Source organism: Pseudophryne corroboree, unplaced genomic scaffold (assembly GCF_028390025.1).
Source record: "Pseudophryne corroboree isolate aPseCor3 unplaced genomic scaffold, aPseCor3.hap2 scaffold_995, whole genome shotgun sequence".
NCBI lineage: Eukaryota > Metazoa > Chordata > Amphibia > Anura > Myobatrachidae > Pseudophryne > Pseudophryne corroboree.
In genome coordinates this window covers 213,789-222,590 of record NW_026970576.1, presented here as the reverse complement: position 1 = coordinate 222,590, position 8,802 = coordinate 213,789, and the positions used below count along the sequence as shown (strand labels likewise).

At 49.5% G+C, this 8,802-nt stretch overlaps 13 non-coding genes and 1 pseudogene across 13 annotated transcripts; all 14 read left to right on the top strand.

Annotated features, from left to right (window-relative positions):
* The first annotated feature begins 55 nt into the window (after positions 1 to 55).
* LOC135049737 (U1 spliceosomal RNA) lies at positions 56 to 218 on the top strand. Its single transcript, XR_010241425.1, has one exon. It is a non-coding gene; the product is annotated as a U1 spliceosomal RNA (small nuclear RNA).
* A 669-nt stretch (positions 219 to 887) lies between these two features.
* Positions 888 to 1,051, top strand: LOC135049726 (U1 spliceosomal RNA). The gene has a single exon (XR_010241415.1). It is a non-coding gene; the product is annotated as a U1 spliceosomal RNA (small nuclear RNA).
* A 152-nt stretch (positions 1,052 to 1,203) lies between these two features.
* Positions 1,204 to 1,366, top strand: LOC135049691 (U1 spliceosomal RNA). The gene has a single exon (XR_010241385.1). It is a non-coding gene; the product is annotated as a U1 spliceosomal RNA (small nuclear RNA).
* A 671-nt stretch (positions 1,367 to 2,037) lies between these two features.
* LOC135049698 (U1 spliceosomal RNA) lies at positions 2,038 to 2,179 on the top strand (annotated as a pseudogene).
* A 692-nt stretch (positions 2,180 to 2,871) lies between these two features.
* Positions 2,872 to 3,035, top strand: LOC135049722 (U1 spliceosomal RNA). The gene has a single exon (XR_010241411.1). It is a non-coding gene; the product is annotated as a U1 spliceosomal RNA (small nuclear RNA).
* Positions 3,036 to 3,187: 152 nt separating this feature from the next.
* On the top strand, positions 3,188 to 3,350 carry LOC135049738 (U1 spliceosomal RNA). Its single transcript, XR_010241426.1, has one exon. It is a non-coding gene; the product is annotated as a U1 spliceosomal RNA (small nuclear RNA).
* Positions 3,351 to 4,021: 671 nt separating this feature from the next.
* Positions 4,022 to 4,185, top strand: LOC135049728 (U1 spliceosomal RNA). Its single transcript, XR_010241416.1, has one exon. It is a non-coding gene; the product is annotated as a U1 spliceosomal RNA (small nuclear RNA).
* Positions 4,186 to 4,337: 152 nt separating this feature from the next.
* LOC135049734 (U1 spliceosomal RNA) lies at positions 4,338 to 4,500 on the top strand. Its single transcript, XR_010241422.1, has one exon. It is a non-coding gene; the product is annotated as a U1 spliceosomal RNA (small nuclear RNA).
* Positions 4,501 to 5,171: 671 nt separating this feature from the next.
* Positions 5,172 to 5,335, top strand: LOC135049725 (U1 spliceosomal RNA). The gene has a single exon (XR_010241414.1). It is a non-coding gene; the product is annotated as a U1 spliceosomal RNA (small nuclear RNA).
* A 152-nt stretch (positions 5,336 to 5,487) lies between these two features.
* LOC135049739 (U1 spliceosomal RNA) lies at positions 5,488 to 5,650 on the top strand. The gene has a single exon (XR_010241427.1). It is a non-coding gene; the product is annotated as a U1 spliceosomal RNA (small nuclear RNA).
* A 671-nt stretch (positions 5,651 to 6,321) lies between these two features.
* Positions 6,322 to 6,485, top strand: LOC135049720 (U1 spliceosomal RNA). The gene has a single exon (XR_010241409.1). It is a non-coding gene; the product is annotated as a U1 spliceosomal RNA (small nuclear RNA).
* A 152-nt stretch (positions 6,486 to 6,637) lies between these two features.
* On the top strand, positions 6,638 to 6,794 carry LOC135049731 (U1 spliceosomal RNA). Its single transcript, XR_010241419.1, has one exon. It is a non-coding gene; the product is annotated as a U1 spliceosomal RNA (small nuclear RNA).
* Positions 6,795 to 7,465: 671 nt separating this feature from the next.
* Positions 7,466 to 7,629, top strand: LOC135049718 (U1 spliceosomal RNA). Its single transcript, XR_010241407.1, has one exon. It is a non-coding gene; the product is annotated as a U1 spliceosomal RNA (small nuclear RNA).
* A 152-nt stretch (positions 7,630 to 7,781) lies between these two features.
* LOC135049736 (U1 spliceosomal RNA) lies at positions 7,782 to 7,944 on the top strand. Its single transcript, XR_010241424.1, has one exon. It is a non-coding gene; the product is annotated as a U1 spliceosomal RNA (small nuclear RNA).
* The last annotated feature ends 858 nt before the right edge of the window (positions 7,945 to 8,802 follow it).

Here is an 8,802-nt window from a genome sequence, read left to right as displayed (position 1 = left end):
TTCACTTGACAGGGGGGTGCCCGAGCAGCGACCCTCCCCAGCTCTAGCCCAACTCCTACTTACCTGCCAGGTGAGATACTATGATCATGTAGGTGCTTCTCCCAGGGCAAGGCTCACCCATTGCACTCTGGGTGTGCTGCTCCTGCAATTTCCCCAAATGTGGGACACTTGACTGCATAATTTGTGTTTCCCCTGGTCGGCTCTCGTATAATTCAGATCTCTGTCTCAGGTCTCTCTCCAGCCTAGTTTGCTGTCTGTTTCCACTTCTCTTTTCTTGAGCCGCTCCCTTCTATGCCCTTGCGCACTATCCTGACTTCTCCCGTCTGCTTACTTTGTGCCTTCCAATGCACAATGCAAACTACAGGTAGTGCTGCAGGGCCCACACCCTTTTACTTGCCTTACAGAGCAGCTCTGGAGCTGTTACAGTGCCCAGCTGCTGCAAGAAATCAGCTTGAATGCTTCAGGGGCTGGGGCATAGCCAACATGAGCCCCACACCGAAGGAGGGTGGAGGTGTTTAATGCGAACTAGGGGTCATCCAAGCGCCGCAAAAGGCCGCCATGCCCTGCACGCCCCTTTTCTCTTTTCATATGCAGATGAGGGTTGAAGCCAACTTTGACCCACTGCTTGGATGGCATTACCATATGCAAATCAATCTGCTGCAGGCCTTCCCCCAGGAATGCTTGCACTAGTTGTTGCATTTGGTTAGTTGTTTGGGGGTGCTTCAGTATTAGGCAGCCTTCTGCCCTCCCATGTTCATCTGAAAATATGTGTTCTCCCTGCAGTTGTTGTCCCCAGATGAGAGTTCCCTTGTGCTGCCTCAGTTGAATCTCCTTTACTTGACAGAGATGTGCCTGAGCAGCGGCCCTCCCCAGCCCTATCCCAAATCATACTTATTTTGCATAGGAGATACCATGGTCATGAAGATTGTTCTCACAGGGTGAGGTTCATTCATTGCATTCTGGGTATGCTGACCCCTGTGATTTCCCCAAATGTGGGAAACTCGACTGCATTATTTGTGGTAGTGGGGGACTGTGTTTGTGCTTTCTTCTGGTCAACTCTGGTAAAAATCAGATTTCTTTGTCTCAGATCTTCCTCTAGCCTTGTTCCTCTTTCGAGAGTTCCCTTGTACTGCCTCAGTTGGATCTCCTTCACTTGACAGGGGGGTACCCGAGCAGCGACCCTCCCCAGCTCTAGCCCAACTCCTACTTACCTGCCAGGTGAGATACTATGATCATGTAGGTGCTTCTCCCAGGGCAAGGCTCACCCATTGCACTCTGGGTGTGCTGCCCCTGTGATTTCCCCAAATGTGGGAAACTTGACTGCATAATTTGTGTTTCCCCTGGTCGGCTCTCGTATAATTCAGATCTCTTTGTCTCAGGTCTCTCTCCAGCCTAGTTTGCTGTATGTTTCCACTTCTCTTTTCTTGAGCCGCTCCCTTCTATGCCCTTGCGCACTATCCTGACTTCTCCCGTCTGCTTACTTTGTGCCTTCCAACACACAATGCAAACTACAGGTAGTGCTGCAGGGCCCACACCCTTTTACTTGCCTCACAGAGCAGCTCTGGAGCTGTTACAGTGCCCAGCTGCTGCAAGAAATCATCTTGAATGCTTCAGGGGCTGGGGCATAGCCAACATGAGCCCCACACCGAAGGAGGGTGGAGATGTTTAATGCGAATTAGGGGTCATGCAAGCGCCGCAAAAGGCCGCCATGCCCTGCACATCCCTTTTTTCTTTTCATATGCAGACGAGGGTTGAAGCCAACTTTGACCCACTGCTTGGATGACATCACCATATGCAAATCCATCTGCTGCAGGCCTTCCCCCAGGAATGCTTGCACTAGTTGTTGCATTTGGTTTGTTGTTTGGGGGTGCTTCAGTATTAGGCAGCCTTCTGCCCTCCCATGTTCATCTGAAAATATGTGTTCTCCCTGCAGTTGTTGTCCCCAGATGAGAGTTCCCTTGTGCTGCCTCAGTTGGATCTCCTTCACTTGACAGGGGGGTGCCCGAGCAGCGACCCTACCCAGCTCTAGCCCAACTCCTACTTACCTGCCAGGTGAGATACTATGATCATGTAGGTGCTTCTCCCAGGGCAAGCCTCACCCATTGCACTCTGGGTGTGCTGCCCCTTTGATTTCCCCAAATGTGGGAAACTTGACTGCATAATTTGTGTTTCCCCTGGTCGGCTCTCATATAATTCAGATCTCTTTGTCTCAGGTCTCTCTTCAGCCTAGTTTGCTGTCTGTTTCCACTTCTCTTTTCTTGAGCCGCTCCCTTCTATGCCCTTGCGCACTATCCTGACTTCTCCCATCTGCTTACTTTGTGCCTTCCAACGCACAATGCGAACTACAGGTAGTGCTGCAGGGCCCACACCCTTTTACTTGCCTTACAGAGCAGCTCTGGAGCTGTTACAGTGCCCAGCTGCTGCAAGAAATCAGCTTGAATGCTTCAGGTGCTGGGGCATAGCCAACATGAGCCCCACACCGAAGGAGGGTGGAGGTGTTTAATGCGAATTAGGGGTCATGCAAGCGCCGCAAAAGGCCACCATGCCCTGCACATCCCTTTTTTCTTTTCATATGCAGACGAGGGTTGAAGCCAACTTTGACCCACTGCTTGGATGACATCACCATATGCAAATCCATCTGCTGCAGGCCTTCCCCCAGGAATGCTTGCACTAGTTGTTGCATTTGGTTTGTTGTTTGGGGGTGCTTCAGTATTAGGCAGCCTTCTGCCCTCCCATGTTCATCTGAAAATATGTGTTCTCCCTGCAGTTGTTGTCCCCAGATGAGAGTTCCCTTGTGCTGCCTCAGTTGAATCGCCTTTACTTGACAGAGATGTGCCTGAGCAGCGGCCCTCCCCAGCCCTATCCCAAATCATACTTATTTTGCATAGGAGATATCATGGTCATGAAGATTGTTCTCCCAGGGTGAGGTTCATTCATTGCATTCTGGGTATGATGACCCCTGTGATTTCCCCAAATGTGGGAAACTCGACTGCATTATTTGTGGTAGTGGGGGACTGTGTTTGTGCTTTCCTCTGGTCAGCTCTGGTAAAAGTCAGATTTCTTTGTCTCAGATCTTCCTCTAGCCTTGTTCTTCTTTCGAGAGTTCCCTTGTGCTGCCTCAGTTGGATCTCCTTCACTTGACAGGGGGGTGACCGAGTAGCGACCCTCCCCAGCTCTAGCCCAACTCCTACTTACCTGCCAGGTGAGATACTATGATCAGGAAGGTGCTTATCCCAGGGCAAGGCTCACCCATTGCACTCTGGGTGTGCTGCTCCTGTGATTTCCCCAAATGTGGGAAACTTGACTGCATAATTTGTGTTTCCCCTGGTCGGCTCTCGAATAATTCAGATCTCTTTGTCTCAGGTCTCTCTCCAGCCTAGTTTGCTGTCTGTTTTCACTTCTCTTTTCTTGAGCCGCTCCCTTCTATGCCATTGCGCACTATCCTGACTTCTCCCGTCTGCTTACTTTGTGCCTTCCAACACACAATGCAAACTACAGGTAGTGCTGCAGGGTCCACACCCTTTTACTTGCCTCACAGAGCAGCTCTGGAGCTGTTACAGTGCCCAGCTGCTGCAAGAAATCAGCTTGAATGCTTCAGGGGCTGGGGCATTGCCAACATGAGCCCCACACCGAAGGAGGGTGGGGGTGTTTAATGCGAACTAAGGGTCACCCAAGCGCCGCAAAAGGCCGCCATGCCCTGCACGCCCCTTTTCTCTTTTCATATGCAGACGAGGGTTGAAGCCAACTTTGACCCACTGCTTGGATGGCATTACCATATGCAAATCAATCTGCTGCAGGCCTTCCCCCAGGAATGCTTGCACTAGTTGTTGCATTTGGTTTGTTGTTTGGGGGTGCTTCAGTATTAGGCAGCCTTCTGCCCTCCCATGTTCATCTGAAAATATGTGTTCTCCCTGCAGTTGTTGTCCCCAGATGAGAGTTCCCTTGTGCTGCCTCAGTTGAATCTCCTTTACTTGACAGAGATGTGCCTGAGCAGCGGCCCTCCCCAGCCCTATCCCAAATCATACTTATTTTGCATAGGAGATACCATGGTCATGAAGATTGTTCTCCCAGGGTGAGGTTCATTCATTGCATTCTGGGTATGCTGACCCCTATGATTTCCACAAATGTGGGAAACTTGACTGCATTATTTGTGGTAGTGGGGGACTGTGTTTGTGCTTTCCTCTGCTCAGCTCTGGTAAAAGTCAGATTTCTTTGTCTCAGATCTTCCTCTAGCCTTGTTCTTCTTTCGAGAGTTCCCTTGTGCTGCCTCAGTTGGATCTCCTTCACTTGACAGGGGGGTGCCCGAGCAGCGACCCTCCCCAGCTCTAGCCCAACTCCTACTTACCTGCCAGGTGAGATACTATGATCAGGAAGGTGCTTCTCCCAGGGCAAGGCTCACCCATTGCACTCTGGGTGTGCTGCTCCTGCGATTTCCCCAAATGTGGGAATCTTGACTGCATAATTTGTGTTTCCTCTGGTCGGCTCTCGTATAATTCAGATCTCTTTGTCTCAGGTCTTTCTATAGCCTAGTTTGCTGTCTGTTTCCACTTCTCTTTTCTTGAGCCGCTCCCTTCTATGCCCTTGCGCACTATCCTGACCTCTCCCGTCTGCTTACTTTGTGCCTTCCAACGCACAATGCATACTACAGGTAGTGCTGCAGGGCCCACACCCTTTTACATGCTTTACAGAACAGCTCTGGAGCTGTTACAGTGCCCAGCTGCTGCAAGAAATCATCTTGAATGCTTCAGGGGCTGGGGCATAGCCAACATGAGCCCCACACCGAAGGAGGGTGGAGATGTTTAATGTGAATTAAGGGTCATCCAAGCGCCACAAAAGGACGCCATGCCCTGCACATCCCTTTTTTCTTTTCATATGCAGACGAGGGTTGAAGCCAACTTTGACCCACTGCTTGGATGACATCACCATATGCAAATCCATCTGCTGCAGGCCTTCCCCCAGGAATGCTTGCACTAGTTGTTGCATTTGGTTTGTTGTTTGGGGGTGCTTCAGTATTAGGCAGCCTTCTGCCCTCCCATGTTCATCTGAAAATATGTGTTCTCCCTGCAGTTGTTGTCCCCAGATGAGAGTTCCCTTGTGCTGCCTCAGTTGAATCGCCTTTACTTGACAGAGATGTGCCTGAGCAGCGGCCCTCCCCAGCCCTATCCCAAATCATACTTATTTTGCATAGGAGATACCATGGTCATGAAGATTGTTCTCCCAGGGTGAGGTTCATTCATTGCATTCTGGGTATGATGACCCCTGTGATTTCCCCAAATGTGGGAAACTTGACTGCATTATTTGTGGTAGTGGGGGACTGTGTTTGTGCTTTCCTCTGGTCAGCTCTGGTAAAAGTCAGATTTCTTTGTCTCAGATCTTCCTCTAGCCTTGTTCTTCTTTCGAGAGTTCCCTTGTGCTGCCTCAGTTGGATCTCCTTCACTTGACAGGGGGGTGCCCGAGCAGCGACCCTCCCCAGCTCTAGCCCAACTCCTACTTACCTGTCAGGTGAGATACTATGATCATGTAGGTGCTTCTCCCAGGGCAAGGCTCACCCATTGCACTCTGGGTGTGCTGCCCCTGTGATTTCCCCAAATGTGGGAAACTTGACTGCATAATTTGTGTTTCCCCTGGTCGGCTCTCGTATAATTCAGATCTCTTTGTCTCAGGTCTCTCTCCAGCCTAGTTTGCTGTCTGTTTCCACTTCTCTTTTCTTGAGCCGCTCCCTTCTATGCCCTTGCGCACTATCCTGACTTCTCCCGTCTGCTTACTTTGTGCCTTCCAACGCACAATGCGAACTACTGGTAGTGCTGCAGGGCCCACACCCTTTTACTTGCCTTACAGAGCAGCTTTGGAGCTGTTACAGTGCCCAGCTGCTGCAAGAAATCAGCTTGAATGCTTCAGGGGCTGGGGCATAGCCAACATGAGCCCCACACCGAAGGAGGGTGGAGGTGTTTAATGCGAACTAGGGGTCATCCAAGCGCCGCAAAATGCCGCCATGCCCTGCACGCCCCTTTTCTCTTTTCATATGCAGATGAGGGTTGAAGCCAACTTTGACCAACTGCTTGGATGACATCACCATATGCAAATCCATCTGCTGTAGGCCTTCCCCCATGAATGCTTGTACTAGTTGTTGCATTTGGTTTGTTGTTTGGGGGTGCTTCAGTATTAGGCAGCCTTCTGCCCTCCCATGTTCATCTGAAAATATGTGTTCTCCCAGCAGTTGTTGTCCCCAGATGAGAGTTCCCTTGTGCTGCCTCAGTTGAATCTCCTTTACTTGACAGAGATGTGCCTGAGCAGCGGCCCTCCCCAGCTCTATCCCAAATCATACTTATTTTGCATAGGAGATACCATGGTCATGAAGATTGTTCTCCCAGGGTGAGGTTCATTCATTGCATTCTGGGTTTGCTGACTCCTATGATTTCCCCAAATGTGGGAAACTCGACTGCATTATTTGTGGTAGTGGGGGACTGTGTTTGTGCTTTCCTCTGGTCAGCTCTGGTAAAAGTCAGATTTCTTTGTCTCAGATCTTCCTCTAGCCTTGTTCTTCTTTCGAGAGTTCCCTTGTGCTGCCTCAGTTGGATCTCCTTCACTTGACAGGGGGGTGCCCGAGCAGCGACCCTCCCCAGCTCAAGCCCAACTCCTACTTACCTGCCAGGTGAGATACTATGATCATGAAGGTGCTTCTCCCAGGGCAAGGCTCACCCATTGCACTCTGGGTGTGCTGCTCCTGCGATTTCCCCAAATGTGGGAAACTTGACTGCATAATTTGTGTTTCCCCTGGTCAGCTCTCATCAGATCTCTTTGTCTCAGGTCTCTCTCCAGCCTAGTTTGCTGTCTGTTTCAACTTCTCTTTTCTTGAGCCGCTCCCTTCTATGCCCTTGCGCACTATCTTGACTTCTCCCATCTGCTTACTTTGTGCCTTCCAACGCACAATGCGAACTACAGGTAGTGCTGCAGGGCCCACACCCTTTTACTTGCCTTACAGAGCAGCTCTGGAGCTATTACAGTGCCCAGCTGCTGCAAGTAATCAGCTTGAATGCTTCAGGGGCTGGGGCATAGCCAACATGAGCCCCACACCGAAGTAGGGTGGAGGTGTTTAATGCGAACTAGGGGTCATCCAAGCGCCGCAAAAGGCCGCCATGCCCTGCACGCCCCTTTTCTCTTTTCATATGCAGACGAGGGTTGAAGCCAACTTTGACCCACTGCTTGGATGACATCACCATATGCAAATCCATCTGCTGCAGGCCTTCCCCCAGGAATGCTTGTACTAGTTGTTGCATTTGGTTTGTTGTTTGGGGGTGCTTCAGTATTAGGCAGCCTTCTGCCCTCCCATGTTCATCTGAAAATATGTGTTCTCCCTGCAGTTGTTGTCCCCAGATGAGAGTTCCCTTGTGCTGCCTCAGTTGAATCTCCTTTACTTGACAGAGATGTGCCTGAGCAGCGGCCCTCCCCAGCCCTATCCCAAATCATACTTATTTTGCATAGGAGATACCATGGTCATGAAGATTGTTCTCCCAGGGTGAGGTTCATTCATTGCATTCTGGGTATGCTGACCCCTGTGATTTCCCCAAATGTGGGAAACTTGACTGCATTATTTGTGGTAGTGGGGGACTGTGTTTGTGCTTTCCTCTGGTCAGCTCTGGTAAAAGCCAGATTTCTGTGTCTCAGATCTTCCTCTAGCCTTGTTCTTCTTTCGAGAGTTCTCTTGTGCTGCCTCAGTTGGATCTCCTTCACTTGACAGGGGGGTGCCCGAGCAGCGACCCTCCTCAGCTCTTGCCCAACTCCTACTTACCTGCCAGGTGAGATACTATGATCATGAAGGTGCTTCTCCCAGGGCAAGGCTCACCCATTGCACTCTGTGTGTGCTGCTCCAGCGATTTCCCCAAATGTGGGAAACTCGACTGCATAATTTGTGTTTCCCCTGGTCAGCTCTCGTATAATTCAGATCTCTTTGTCTCAGGTCTCTCTCCAGCCTAGTTTGCTGTCTGTTTCCACTTCTCTTTTCTTGAGCCGCTCCCTTCTATGCCCTTGCGCACTATCCTGACTTCTCCCGTCTGCTTACTTTGTGCCTTCCAACGCACAATGCGAACTATAGGTAGTGCTGCAGGGCCCACACCCTTTTAGTTGCCTTACAGAGCAGCTCTGGACCTGTTACAGTGCCCAGCTGCTGCAAGAAATCAGCTTGAATGTTCTTCGTTGATTGATGGAAGAAACATCTTACAAAAACTCTCCAGATTATTGACTTTTTAAAGTTTTTCTAGGAAACGTTCTAATTGAATGCTTATTAGCGTTTGTCAGAATGTGCGTTTGCAAAGTGTCTCTGTGGCGCAATCAGTTAGCGTGTTCGGTTTTTATCCAAAAGGTTGGTGGTTCAATCCCACCCAGGGACGTAATTTACCTTGTTATCAGATTTTGGTGATCTTTAAGTAGACAAGTCAAAATTTCAAACCCCCTCTTGTGGTGTAGGGTACCTGGCCTTCTCTGATGTAATCAGAGTTAGATTTGATTAAGTGATTTTATAAAAAAAACAGCTAGGAAGCACAATTTAGCAGTGGGTTGCAGAGAAAAAGAAATATGCTGGCAAAAAAATCCAATTGAGGGATTAAACAGCTCTTCATTTTCTGGCTTTATTTTTATGCTAACAAATTTGTTCTCTGAAAAGTGTCCATAAAGCCAAGTATCTGATTAACACCTTTGTAGGGATGTTTTTTCACCTATTACTAAATTAAACTTGCTTCATTGGAAAGGCAGCAAGATGCATCGTCATTTCAATATCTACTGAAATAATACAGGTTGACACCAGGA